Source organism: Sorex fumeus, unplaced genomic scaffold, assembly GCF_029834395.1.
Source record: "Sorex fumeus unplaced genomic scaffold, SorFum_2.1 ptg000051l, whole genome shotgun sequence".
Lineage (NCBI taxonomy): Eukaryota > Metazoa > Chordata > Mammalia > Eulipotyphla > Soricidae > Sorex > Sorex fumeus.
The window spans coordinates 31,984,334-31,999,498 of NW_026606108.1; positions in this window are offsets into that span (position 1 = coordinate 31,984,334).

Genomic DNA, 15,165 nt, shown 5'->3' on the forward strand with positions numbered 1-15,165 from the left:
GTCTTATGATTTGTCGCGCGGCCGCTTTGTCACCTGTGGTGGTGGGAGCAAGCAGAGAAGCTCTGTCCCTGGGTCCGCCGAGCCTGGAGTCCAAGGTCTCAGAGAGTTCCGCTTATCTTGTTCTGTGGGTCTTCAGTCATGCGTGGGTCTCGGCCGGAGCTGCCGCGCGGGTCTGGAAAGCGTTCTGGAGTGTGGCGACGGCTGAGTAGTGGAAGTAGTGTCCACGTAATGACATGTTTAAATATTAAATGTAATCAAATATTGTGAACTAATTTCTAAAGTAAAAAAATTATTTAAAAAAAAAGATATTGAACAGAATGTCCAGACTTCTATTACAGTGCTCTTATATCATTGAATTCTTCAAAAGAACCTTGCAGGAAATCAAGAGTTTTTCAATATGGGATTAAACGAATTATACATGTTAAACTATACACTGGACTCTGGTACAGTGCTCTTAGATAATGGGAAACCAAGGTTTAAACATGATGCTAAATTGTATGCTTTATCACTACATATTTTAGCTTCTTTTGACTAGGACCCACAGCAAACAGGTGTTTAATATCTCATTGTGAGTAAAAGTGAAATGTTTGCTTTTCTCTTCTTTGTACCTTCAGTATATATTTGATGCTTCATGGCACTATGTTGGTTTGCATAAATCCAGATAAAAGTCTTTCCTCTCTGTAATAGGGTCTACCCCTCATACAGACAGGAAACCCAGCTATGGGACCCCAAAGTCCTTTTCCAGGGAAACAGTCAAGTTATTGATCTAAATGACAGGAGCAGGTATTAAACAGGTATGGTATTGTTTCAAGTACCAACAAACCTCAGAGGAATCCTAGAGACAGGCCAGATCAAGGAAAGACTGGAAATTATCTCTGCTATGAAGAATAAGGAATCAGAGAATCTACAGTGACTTAACTCAGCCTGGGCCTACTCTCAGCGTCAAAAAAAAAAAAAAAAACCTGGAAACCAGGACCTCTCCCAGCCCTGAAGAAGGGATGGGATGGACTCCTTTCTGCCAGGTCATCTCTGTGGAAAATGAGGCCCAAGGTCACATCCAGTTTAACCTGAAGGTTTGAGGCACCTCCAGTTCATTGTGGGACATCTTATGGCCAGGTCTGGGTAACTCTGATGTGCCAGATAAAATTAATGCCGTTATTGGTGTATCTCCTGTCTTTAGCCAACCCCCAGGACTTCTCAGTAAATAATGGGGTACCCCAAATGGAGAGTTCTTTAATCTTGCTGTGTTTATGCAAAAGAACGAGCCAGGTTTGTTAAGCCATCTGGCAAGTTTAAAAGGAAGGTGGAGAGAAAACCTTGTTTCTGTAACTTACTTTTTGTAAGAATCAGATTCTAATTCTACAGAGGTGATTGAATAAATGTATTCTAATCTTGGTTTAAAAGGTACCCTCTTTGGGAAATTCAGATAAAACTTGGTTTACTGGTTGTAGGAAAGCAGGCTAGCCAATAAAGGAATTCAATGTTGTACATGCTGTCACTAGCCTGACCAGGGTATCGGAAGCCAGAGTTTTACCAGGGAGAACCTCAGCTTAAAGAGCAGGATCAATTGTTTCCCCCAGACTGACAATTAGCTAAAGTGCTGAGAGTGGACATCTAAACTGGTTCTAAGTATTTATTTTTAGTTAATATATATAGTCATTTGGAAAGAACAGAGATTTTTTTTAACAACTCTCAATTATTCTATCATGGGATTAACTTCTCATTTAGAGAATATTACCTCTAAGCCAGGACATTCTGCAGAAGATAACAGATGGGCATTGGAACGAGGTTTCCAAAAAGAAATGGAAAATTACTGACCCCTAGACTAAAACAGTGAAATATTGAAAGGACTGAAATAACAGAGTAAGAAAAGTAACTCAGAACTGTGAGTGCCATTTCTGTGCCATTAATGAACCTAGTGAAAATTTTGGGCCTCCTTTCCTAAGACCTGTTCAGCATCAAGGAACACCTTATGCAGAGGAGGATAGGCAGCTTGATCTCATACAGATGATCAAATGATCAAATGTTCAAGGTATTAATAGCTTCAGTGGATGGGGAGAAGCTTTTCGAATCTGTATGAAAAAGGCAGAGGTGACTTGGTGTTTGTGTCCATAGAATCTGAACACAGGATGTCATTTTCTATTAACCATGAATGAAACAGTTACTTCTTTCCATTTTTATAATAGGAATGGGTATGCTGTTGCTTTAACTCTTATGTTTTCTAAGACAGCAAACCACTCTGTCCTTACTAGATCAGAAAGGACCTTCTCCTCCAAGGTCTAATCATTCAAAGTGATCTTTTCTTTCAGATATCTTCAGGAACCAAACCAATTCATTGCCTGGGGCCCATTAAAACTAAGGTAGCATGAGATTTCACTTTGTGCAGGCAGAGTCAGCACCCTTTTGTCAGCATGATACAACTCCAGAAGATGGACTTGCAACCATTCTCCCCTGAAGATTAAAGGTGGTTAAATCTTTAGTGGGGAGTGTGATGTAGGCAGGTAGACAGGAAAAGGCCCTCAGCAATGGAACCTAGGTCAACAAGATTCCTGGGAAGAAAAGCTCTACAGTTGTTCCACTCCGGATACAGATAAGACCTTGAGCAGCAGACCCTGAGGAGACTGGACCCCTCCCCATGAAAGGAAATTCCTCGAATACCCTCACATTTGGGGAATGTAGGTAGATAGATTATGGAAGCCTCCCCACCCATCCCCCTGAAAATCCCAATTGTCTGTTGTGAGTGCAAACCCCTTTTACAGAGGAACTCTGCTCCCTGTAAAATTCTTTTCGGTCAACTGCCACTATTCCAACTCAGCTTTGAAAAAGGAATTGTAGGCTAGAGTGTATGATCTCTCTCTTCTCCAGTCATTACTGGCCCTACAGGTATCAAGGCCCAGTTCCATGCAGGAACACACTACCAGACTGAATTTCTCATCCATACACATTGGGAGATCTGGCCTGAATTAGGCGACATGAGACTGCCACCCACGAGGTCCTTACACCATGATCCTGACCACACCAACTGCTCTGAAGGTGGATGGAATCAAGACCCGGGTCCATGCTACACACGTAAAAGCTGCCTCCCTGTTTGGAGATAGAATGACACCGACCAGTGGCATGTCCGGACAATGGTAGATGACCCCACTCCAGATAAGACTGAAGAAAGTGGCTCAAAGGACCAATGGGAAGGTCACAGATTATTCTCTATTTCTGCATGATTGCAGTGACAGCTGCAGAGCGAGCTCCTTACATTCCCAGTTTTGGCACTGGGTACTCTCTGATACTCAGACAAGTAGAATTAACCTGAATCTGTGCCAGTTATGACCTACACTGGGACGTGTGTTTGTTCAGGGAACTACTGAGCCTATTGTCTTGCACGTACTCTCTTGCTTGTCCCCTTCTTACATTGCCAACTCCAGTCCTCCTGAATTGTGTTTAAGGGTAAAGATTGTGCTACAAGAATATTGTTATAGGAAGAGAGCTGGCAAAGTCAACTTGTCACCTTGATCCCATCCCCTGCTGGGACCCCTAGTATTTCTGCTTTTGCTCCTGACCACGGGCTTCTGCATCCTGAATAAGTTGGTGTCTTTTGTTAAGGAGGATAAACACCATACAGTTGATGGTTCTCAGGCAGGAGTACCAGAAGCTCCCAAACCTGGGGAGCCTACACTTGAGTGGTCAGAATGAGGATGATTCCTTATTATGAATAACCAAAGGGGGAATGTTAGGACCCACTTAGCCGGAGCACTTAGCCGGAGAACTGCCATGACAGGCTCTGTGGCCTTCTGAGTGACCTAGGCTTCTTCCAGGAATAAGAAAAGCAGAAAAACCACATGCTTTTGTCAAAGATTACATCCCCAAAATGTCTCCAGAATGTAACTGGTAGGGAGTGGGCTGGATGTCACGGGTCAAAAAAAAAAAAGTATAAGAACTCTCTGAATTTAGTGCCTGAGTTTCTTGTTGAAACCAGCTGCATCAGGTCAATATTTGGACCCCAGCTAGCTGGAACAATAAACCTCGCTATGTTATTTGCATTATCGGCTCTGTTCTCTGTCCTTGAGGGATGGTAGACTTCGGACTCTAAAAAAAGAAACTTAAATGTGCATCAATAATAGAATGAATAAAGCATTATATAGTCATCTAATGGAATACCATAGAGCACTTAAAATGAATAGATACACAAAAACACAAAAATAATAAGAATATAACTTTAAAAAATATTAAGTTAAACTATACAATAGAAATATATACTGTAGAATTCATGTAAAAACATTTTTTGGAAGAAGTGGGGTTGAGGCCACATCCAGCAATGTTCAGAGGTTACTCCTGGCTCTGCACTCAGGCATTACTCCTAGCAATGTTTGGGTGCCATATGGGATGACACGGATTGAACTTGGTCATCTGCAAGGAAGGCATCCTGCCCACTGTACTATCACTCCAGCTCCTCATGTATAAACTTTTTAAAGGATAAAATTAAATATTGCGGGGCTGGAGCGATAGCACAGCAGGCAGGGCATTTGCCTTGCATGCGGCCAACCCGGGTTCGATTCCCAGCATCCCATATCCCTGAGCACCGCAAGGAGTGATTCCTGAATGCAGAGCCAGGAGGAACCTCTGAGCATTACCGGGTGTGTGACCCAAAAAGAAAAAAAAATTAAATATTGCTAAAGCAAAATATTACTAAATTATAAATAGAATTAATTAACAAGATTACTAAATTTAATGTCTGCCAAAAAGGAAGGGAGTGGGTGGGGACACTGATGGTAGAAAATGTACACTGGTGAAGGGATGGATGTTCGATCATTGTATGACTGAAACTCAATCATGAAAGCTTTGCAACTATATCTCACGAAGATTCAATAAAAAATAAGCAAATAATTTTTAAAATCAAGTAATAAAAGATTACTAAATTTAAATACTTACATTCACTGTCACTGTCTTCCCATTGTTCATGCATTTGCTCAAGCGGGCCAAGTAACATTGTCAGACTTCTTACTGTGTTTGGCATATCGAATACGTCACGTGTAGCTTTCCAGGCTCTGCCGTGCAGGTGGGATACTCTCGGTAGCTTGCCTGGCTCTCCGAGAGGGGTGGGGGAATCAAACCCAGATTACTTACATTAAAAACAAAAATATTTAAAATTTTAAAATATGGGGGTATGGTGCCGCCAGCAGGTCAATCTGTACCTGTGAGGAGAGTGCATCAGCAGCCTGATGGCGCCTTCAGACTTCCAGATACCCCAAAACTGCTGTTGTGCCTTTGGCCAGACCCCAAAAACTTGGGGCAAAGTTTACCAGGAAAGTAAACGGTCAAAAGTTAGATATGGGGGAAACACACCCGCAAACCACCTAGGGCTCAGCTATATAATTGGAGGCATGGACTCCCTGGTTCCTGATTGAACTGCTTAATGGCCATGATCCCAGAGACTCAGAAACAAATCTTGAAACCCAGCGGCTTTTGGCAGAAATGCATCCGGACCATGCAGTAGGTTACCGGTGCTGGGCCAACCCAGGTGGAAATAGGTTTCATGCCTTGGCCTGTTCCCCACCGCGGCCCAGTGGCCGCCATCCTCCAGAGGCCACTGGACAGTCAGGTTTGGGCCTGCAGTGACGAGACACATGGGGCTTCACGGGATGGGGCTGGAGCCGGTCCTGTCCTCCCCGTCCTAACGAGACCCCAAGTCATCGCCCACGAACGGCCTCTCTGGCTCCTGATCAAGCTGCTTAACGGCCATGATCCCAGAGACTCAGAAACAAATCTCGAAACCCAGTGGCTTTTGGCAGAAATGCCTCCGGGTCCCACAGTACGTTACTGTCACCCGGTCACCCCAGGGAGGAAAGGGTGTTGTCCCTCTGCCTGCTCCCCCTTGGCGGCTCGGTGGCCGTCATCCTCCAGAGGCCACTTGGACAGTCAGGTCTGGGCCCGCAGTGACTAGACTTTTTGGACCTCACAGGATGGGGGTGGAGCTGGGCCAGTCCTCCCCACCCCAATGAGACCCCAAGTCATTGCCCACGAACGGCCTCTCTGGCTCCTGATCAAGCTGCTTAACAGCCATGATCCCAGAGACTCAGAAACAAATCTCGAAACCCAGCGGCTTTTGGCAGAAATGTGTCCGGACCACACAGTAGGTTACTGTTGCTGGGTCACCCGAGGTGGGAAAGGGTGTTGTCCCCCGCCTGCTTCCCCCTGGCTGCTCAGTGGCCATCATCCTGCAGAGGCCATTGGACAGTCAGGTTTGGGCCCGCAGTGACGAGACATTTTGGGCCTCACGGGATGGGGGTGGAGACGGTCCTGTCCTCCCCACCCCAATGAGACACCAAGTCATTGCCCGCGAACGGCCTTTCTGGCTCCTGATCAAGCTGCTTAACGGCCATGATCCCAGAGACTCGGGAGCAAATCTCAAAAACCCAGTGGCTTTTGGCAGAAATGCCTCCAGATTTAAGTGCTAAAATTTCGGAATTTCAAAATCACATGGCCCTACTGCAGCCACGTGACAGCATATGTTATTCATAACCAGCAATAGAACACAAATTGTCTACTGATGCCTTTTCAGCAGATCTGAGTGTTGGGGTAAAATCTCAAATAATAATGGTGGGTCTGGTGTCGAAATATTGAATGTGATCAAAGTAGAGAGAGAGTAATGTGGAAATCATCTGCACCACAGGTAGGGGGAGGGTATGGGATAGGGGTATACTGGGGTTTTTGGTGGTGGAGAATGGGCACTGGTGAAGGTATGGGTGTTTCATTGTATGACAGAGACTTAGACCCAAAAGCTTTGTAACTGCTCTCATGGTGATTCAACAAATAAAATAAAAAAGGAAAAAATAAATAAAAATAAAATAAAATTTAAAAATAAAAGAGAAAAATCACAACATAACAAAAGCAATAGAACAGTATTTTATTTTTTAAAATCATATAATATATTTACATTATTGTAAAATAACATTGGTTTGTCCTTTCTCCTCTACCCTTTCACCCTTTAAGCTTAATATATCTCTTACTGTGTCCATATAAAATGATTAGAAATATTAAGAAGTAAATTTAGATGACTATTTAAATGGTTATGGACTTAGGAAAGGAGAAAATACTCCCTTAGATGAAATTCCACCCTTGAGAGGATCTCCTTGAAGGAAGAGACCTTTGTCTTAGAAGAGCTTCCCCAGAAGGAAGGGCTTTCATATGTTGATTGTGCTACCTCACCTAGGTGGAATTGCTACCCCTAGCCCTTGTTGTTGATTGTTGATTGTTAACTAAGGCTGTGAGACATGAATTGGAAGCAGAGTGACACCAAATGGGGGAAAGTAGGAGATGGGAATGAGTGCAGTGTGAGATTGGAATAGGCGCATGGGGAGAATGGAATAAATGGCGGGACAGAGATTGGAATAAACGACTGATCACCAACAAGCTTGGAGGCCCTGTTCCCTCCTTCACACATCTGTTGGTGATGACAACGGCAGGCCAGGGAGGGGAAGTGGCTTATTGCCACGGAATGCACGTGGTCAGAGAGTCCACACATATTTTGTGAATATACATCATATGTACTCAAGCACTGATCAACAAAACTACCAAGGTGATAAATACATTCTACTATTTATTCTATTCATTTCAATGGCCTCCTTTGTCCATTAAGCACTTAAAATGTAGTTAATAAGACTAAGGCACTAAATTTTTGTCAAGTTCTATTACCTTCAAAATGAACAGCCTTATGGTTAGTGTATGTAATACTGAACAATCCGATTACAATTATATAAATATATAGTGATTACCTCCAAAGTAAGGTTTCTCAACCTCAGAACTACTAACTTGCCAACTGCAAGTATTCTCTTGTAGGGTTCTCTCCTGTACACCACAGATGTTTACCAGCAGCTCTAGCCTCTTTTCATACTTTGCCAAATGTTCCATATGAGCAACACTGCTGTTGAGAGATAGGGGAAAAATGGAGAATGGGAAGAAACGAACATTTTATTTGTTTTGCCTAAATTATTTAGAGAGAACACAGTATACAGTAGTTCTTTATGTAATTAAGAATTTTAAAGCAAGTCTAGTTTGCACACAGTAAAGTTGCTCAGTGGTACATTCTTGTCTTGCATACCTGAGACCACTAATTCAATTTCTAGTTCTGGTCTACATCTCCGTGGTGATCTCCAGTGCCATATCGAGTGTGTGACCTCAAACACCCTGCAACTCAATAAGTGCAAACCCTGGATGCCACAACAGCAACAACAAAGGGGGGGGGGGATGTGGAGGGGGGATAAGCCTATTTTAAAATTTTTTTAATGTACTGGGGAAAAGAAAGTTACATGAATTATTAAGGGCAATGGGACCAAAGATGGATCCTGGTAGACATCTTAGTTTATGGCTAGGAAAAATGATCAGTTATCTTTGCCATTCACAAAAACAGGTAAAATTCAAAAGCCTACTTAGGAATATAGTTAGAAATCAACTTAACACATGAACTAAAAGGCCTACTGAAATTATAAACCACTTTAAATGATAGAAAACAAAAAATATAAAACCCCTTTGAATGATATTTAAAAAATGAAAACATACTCCTTATTCATGTGTTGAAAAAATTAAAAACCATCTTACCCAAAGTAATTTATAGATGCCATACAATTCCCATCAAAATTCTCATGGAATTTTTCAAAGACAACAACAAATACTTCTAAAATTCATATGGAACCATAAAACCCCAGAATAGCCAAAGCAATCTTAAGAAAAAAGATCAGAGGCACTGCAGTCCCTTTAATCTTTACTACAGATTATCATTTTTTATGCTATTTCTGAAGACCAAGTTTCCATAAATCGTTCTCAGGCATTTTATGTCCATGGAGGTTAAATCACTGCAAAATTTGTTCTAAATTTGTTCTATGTCTATGAAGACACATTTTCATTTTATCATTTCAGGAAAACCTAACCCAAATTTTTGAGTTATTAAACATCAGAGAATCTGGGAAGTTCCTTTAACTATACACAAAAATTAGCATGAGTCTTTTGGGCAGAAAGTTCTTGATTTTTCAAAAGATTTTTTGAGAGGGTCTGTCACTCCAAAGGTTAATAGTCACCGTCACTATTGTTCTCTTTGTTCTCACTATTGTTATGACCACTAGGAAGTTGAAAATGAGTAAAGAAGGAAAGATTTGAGTGCACAGAATTTAATGTATCATACAATGAGCATATAAATGGTTGCTAAGCAGTTAGGGTTGCTAAGCGTCTCCTCTTACCCAGGACTCGGTACAGGACTGTGAAAAGGAACCGGGGAAGGGCACATTAATACAGGAGAAAAGTGGACCAAGAAGAGAAGTTGCCAGAAGAGTGGAAAAGGAAAATCAAGCATCATGGAGTGCTTGACACAAAAGAAAACACAAGTCCAAGTGTCTGTAGGGTCTAGCCACCAGGACAGCGCACACTTTCCAGAGACCAGGCACAGACCTGGGGACCCACAGATGAACCACATCAGTAGTGCACTTTCAGAAAAACACAGCAAAGTTCTTTCAAAACACTGAACTTGACGTATGTCAAACACCCCTGACCTTTTTGTATCACTTAACACACCCAATTTCCAAACGTGCCGTGAAAGAAATTATTGCGAGGGGGAGTTTATGGCTCAAACTTGCACTTGATCCAGCCTTTGCCCTCAGCACCACAGGGTACACCCCTGTGCCCACCCCTGCCCCCAACACTGCGTTGGAGGGGGCTCCCACAGTTAACACAAGGAGGAAAAATGTTATTTCCTGGCATTTACACTTAAGAATCCCTACAAAGGTTAAATGCCTCTTCAAAGTAGCCTGGGTTTTGGAAGTGACTTCTAGTAAATCTTTGGGCACACCCACATCCTCGCCCTCAGGTTGCATCCTGCTCTGCCAGTCACCAATTCTAGCGCTGGGGCAACACTCACCCCTTAAAAGGTCAGAGCCCCAGAAACACTTTTCAATGCCGATCCTGAGGGGCTGGGCCCGGAATAAATCTTCAGCTAGAAATCTGAAAGCGGGACAGTGATAGCCAGCACCCCGCTAAAACATACCTGTCTCTCCCGCAACCACCTCCTCACCTCCCATTAGCTCACAGCAGGAAATCCGGAAGCACTCACGTGCTTTTCTGGCCTTTCCATAAGGTTCTGGCCCCGCCCCACCCCGCCCCGCCCCCCACATGTCCCGCCCTTGCAGGCTCCTCCCACCAATCCCCACCCGACTACTACACTCCCTCCCGCCCTCCCAGAAGGTCCGTTTCACGTGACTCGAGAACAATTGCTAATTTGCCACTAAGGGCTATTGGTGCTAGAGAAGTGGGGGAAGCTTCCCTCTAAGCACTTCTTGTCCAGTCTGGGGAGACAGATCATAAACTAATCCACAAATAAACAAAGCACTTAGCAGTGCTGTGAAGTAAAACATTAGGGGGAACTCGGCGGGCGGGGCGCAGGTCTTCCAGGTAGTCCAAAAAGGTGTGTCTGTTAAATCAATATCTAAAGGGAAGGAGACCAGAAACTCTACTTACCTGAGAGAAAAATATTCCAGAGGGACCAGTGCTGGTCCTGAGGGATCAAGTGTGGCAGAACCAGGAGTAACCCCTGAGCATCACTGGGTATGACTCAAAAAACAAACAAACAAAAAAACTGCTAGCCTAATGCTGTCTTCAGGTGCCCACTCTAGAAATAAGCAGACAGGTGTCAGTCCATAGCAGAGATTTAGAGCCTTTTGTAACACGTTTTTGAATGTTTTTAAATTAGTTGAAAATATCAAAAACTGGTAGATTAAAATTCACAGTTTAAATATTTTGCTTATACACTAATAAATTGCAGCAAATATTATTTTCCTACAATGTAATCAGATGAACTGAAAAAATTTCCCAAATCTACTTTTGATCAAATGATAGCCTTCAATCATTTTAAGTGAACTTTAGGGTACTGAAACCTTTTGTAGAGTGCTGCTATGACTAGTGTTTTTTTTTTTTAATGTAGGAGTACTGCTATTTATTCAGTCACTGTTTAGCTGATTGAATTGGGCATGAACTCCACCTTACTTTTTTTTCATTTTTTATAATTTTATTTATTGAATCACCATGAGAGTAGTTGCAAAACTTTTGGGTTTAAGTCTCAGTCATACAATGAAACACTCGTACACAGTGTCCATTCTCCACCCCCAACAACCCCAGTATACCCCCATACCACACCCTCCCCCTACCTGTAGAGCAGCCGATTTCCACATTACTCTCTCTACTTTGATCACATTCAATATTTTGACACCAGACCCACCATTATTATTTGAGATTTTATCCCAACATTCAGATCTGCTGAAAAGGCATCAGTAGACAATTTGTGTTCTATTGCTGGTTATGAATAACATATGATGTCACGTGGTTGCAGTAGGGCCATGTGACTTTGAAATTCCGAAATTTTAACACTTAAATCTGAAGGAATTTCTGCCAAAAGTCACTGGGTTTTGAGATTTGCTCCTGAGTCTGGGATCATGGTCGTTGAGCAGCTTGATCAGGAGCCAGAGAGGCCGCTCGTGGGCGATGACTTGGGGTCTCATTGGGTAGGGAGGACAGGACCGGCTCCACCCCCATCCCGTGAGGCCCAACAAGTTTCATCACTGCGGGCCCAAGCGTGACTGTCCAATGGCCTCTGGAGGATGACTGCCACACAGTCTCCAGCGGGAAGCAGGTGGAGGGACAGAACCCTTTCCCCCCTGCGGTGGGCCGGCGACAGTAACCTACTGCATTACTGTCAACGGGAGGAAGCATGTCTGCCAAAAGCCGCTGGGTTTCGAGATTTTTTTCTGAGTCTCTGGGATCATGGCTGTTAAGCAGCTTGATCAAGAGCCAGAGAGGCCGTTCGTGGGCGATGACTTGGGGGTCTCATTAGGACAGGGAGGACAGGACCCGCTCCACCCCCATCCCATGAGGCCCCATGTGTCTCGTCACTGCAGGCCCAAACCTGACTGTCCAAGTGGCCTCTGGAGGATGGCGGCCACTGGGCTGCCAGGGGGAACATGCCAAGGCACGAAACATATTCCCACCTAGGTTGGCCCAGCGCCAGTAACCTACTGCGTGGTCCAGATACATTTCTGTCAAAAGCTGCTGCATTTTTGAGATTTATTTGTGAGTCTCTGGGATCATGGCCATTAAGCAGTTCAATCAGGAATCAGGGAGTACATGCCTCCAATTATATAGCTGAGCCCTAGGTGTTTTGCGGGTGTGTTTCCCACATACCTAACTTTTGGCCATTTACTTTCTTGGTAAACTTTGTCCCAAGTTTTTGGGGCCTGGCCAAAGGCACAGCAGCAATTTTGGGGTATCTGGAAGTCTGAAGGTGCCATCAGGCTGCTGATGCACTCTCCTCACAGGTACAGATTGACCTGCTGGCAGCACCATACTCCCAACTAGTGTGGTTTTTAAAAATTCCCTAATATACTTCCAAATTTGAATGAATACACACAAACACACACACAGAGTGATCCAGTTTTAGAAAATCCAAACACAATACTTTTGAAATAAACTTGCCATATAGTATTATATAGGCTTCAATGCTGATTTGATATTATAAATCTCGGAAAGCCCAGCAAGCTACTGAGAGTATCTCGCCCACACGGCAGAGCCTGGCAAGCTACCCGTGACGTATTCAATATGCCAAACACAGTAACAGCAAGTCTCACAATGGAGATGTTACTGGGCCCGCTCGAGCAAATCGATGAACAATGGGAGGATCGTGATCATGATCGTGATCGTGCTATTGTATGCTGCTGAAGATGAGCACTTCAGATGACGGGGTGGGGAATCACCAAAGACTTAAAGCACTGGCCCAGCAGATGGCAGCCTCTAATTTCTGCCACATGTGCCCTGGGAGACCCTGAAGCTATGCTGTCTGAGAGTCCAGGTCTCAGACAAGTGATTTCTAGTTGCATCACAACCAGGTGTGTGTTAGCATAACTAAAGTGATGGGATTCCCCAAAGCACAAGTAAAAGATGCGTGAGCATCACTGGGACGGGCCCCTGTAGAACATGTGTAAGCTCTACAGCACCCCCCAGCAAGCACTACAACCAGAAAATATGCCTGAGCATCTCAGCAAAAGGTGTGTGACTCTTAGCAAGCACTACAGCCAAAGTGTGAGCATTGTCATCTGATGTGTGGACCCAAAGGGCACCAGAGCCAAAAGTGCATGATACCCAATGCTGTCACAACAAGAAGAGGGAAGGGTAGGGGTACACAATAAAGCTATTTCAATAAATTTTTTAAAAAACTTAAAAACTACTTCAGATGACATTTCCACAGGAGTTAAATCATCAGATTCTATTTTTGTCGATCATAAGTATTTATAGAAAATAACTTTTCTCCCAGTAAAAATTCAAAATGTCTGAAGATACTTCATTTGCTTTTTCCTATCTCCATTTTTAAGACATCTATATTTTAACCTCTACTTAATACTTTTACTAAGTATTTAATAAACCTCTTCTTATAATAATTGATACACTCACTGATTTAGCATTTTTATTTCTTCTAATTTTCATATTCAGTAGGTATATTCACATCTTTTGCTAAAGCTTTAGATTAATCAAAGAGTTATTTTCAGGGCCAGAGCAATAGTACAGCAGGGAAGACATTTGCCTTGCACATGGCTGACCAGGGTTCAATCCCTGGTACCCCATATGGTTCCCAGAGCCCCACCAAGAGTGTTCCCTGGGCACAGAGCTAGAAGTAAGCCCTGAGCACCACCAGTATGACCTCAAAACAAAACAAAAGCAAGGTATTTGCTCTCCTTTCTTAGAAGCAAAGACTTACATCAAACAATTTTGTATATAGTAATTTTTTTTAAAAAGAATAAACCCTTACATTTATCTTAGGTGAATTATCATTCCATAAATACAATACATAGGAATTTGTGTTTGCATCAAGATTATTTCTGTTTAACTATATTGTACTTCATCATTTGATATTACATCTTTTAATATTTGACAGATATCTTTAATTTGCTTTAAGTGCCTTGATTGACTTTGATCTTTATAAACCTAAGGAGGCCTATTTCTACTTATTCATTGGGAGGAGTGGTCTATGCAGTGGTATTCAGGGGCCTGGGGTCACACATGGCCTGGAGGTGCAGGTCTGTCAATTTATTGCTCAAGCCTTGTGGTGTTGGGGCAACCAGGGACCACAACCTTTGTGCTCCAAGTTCCTTGCTGTGCTGAAGATTTAACAGAGCCTCATGATTGCAAGGCATGCCCTCCATCACCTTTAGCTATCTCCTCAGCCCCTCATACATGGATTGGAAAGGGGTGCAGGTCATTCCCAGCTGTGCTGGAGCCCCAAGGGACCCCTCTCAATAATATTCCATACCTGGCAGTACAGGCCTGGTTTGATGCTTGGGGGCAGTGATACAGTGCAGTGATTGCTGGCCCTACCAGTGTTAGGTGTCACCAAGGCCCTCCCAGGGGTGGTTGGGAGACAAAAGTGAAGTAGTGCTGAAGGGGATCATGTGATGCCAGAGATCTAAATCTCTGGCCTCACACATGAAAACATGTGCTTCTAACCCTTTATTTCCTAGGTCCTCATATGCGGGTTTTTGTTGTTGTTGTTGTTTTGGTTTGGGTATGGGGTCACAAAAGAAACTGGCTCTATACTTAGTTATCACTCCAGGCAGGACTTGGGGGACCATATGGCTGCCAAGATTAAACTGTGTTGGCCTCATGCAAGGGAAGTGCCTCAACCCTGTACTACCTCTGCAGCCCCCTTTTCATACTATCTCTACAGTCCCTAATAAAATAAAATAAAATTAAATTAACATATGAGTCCAGTACTGTGGTTCTTCAACCCTTTAAACTGAGGATGGAGGTGTGTAGAAGGAAAGGTCATTAGAGCTAGAAAGTAGTAGTAGGGTAAGGAAATTATTCCTTCTTCTTACCTCTTCTGAGGACAACTCTTCTGTTCCCTGATTTTTAATACATGCACATGTTATTTCAACCGAGAAAGAAGAGATGGCACATTTCTACTTACACTAAGACCCAGGCTTAATGTTGCTTACTCTAGTGCAAATGTCCCTAGTTAAGATATACCCTCACTTTCTTATGCTTCGTGGATACTATTATAAGACTTCTCACATTTCACACATCCATTTAAGAATCTCTACAATTATTCTAGATTCTTTAAAGGTAAAAGAAATTAATTTAGCTTTC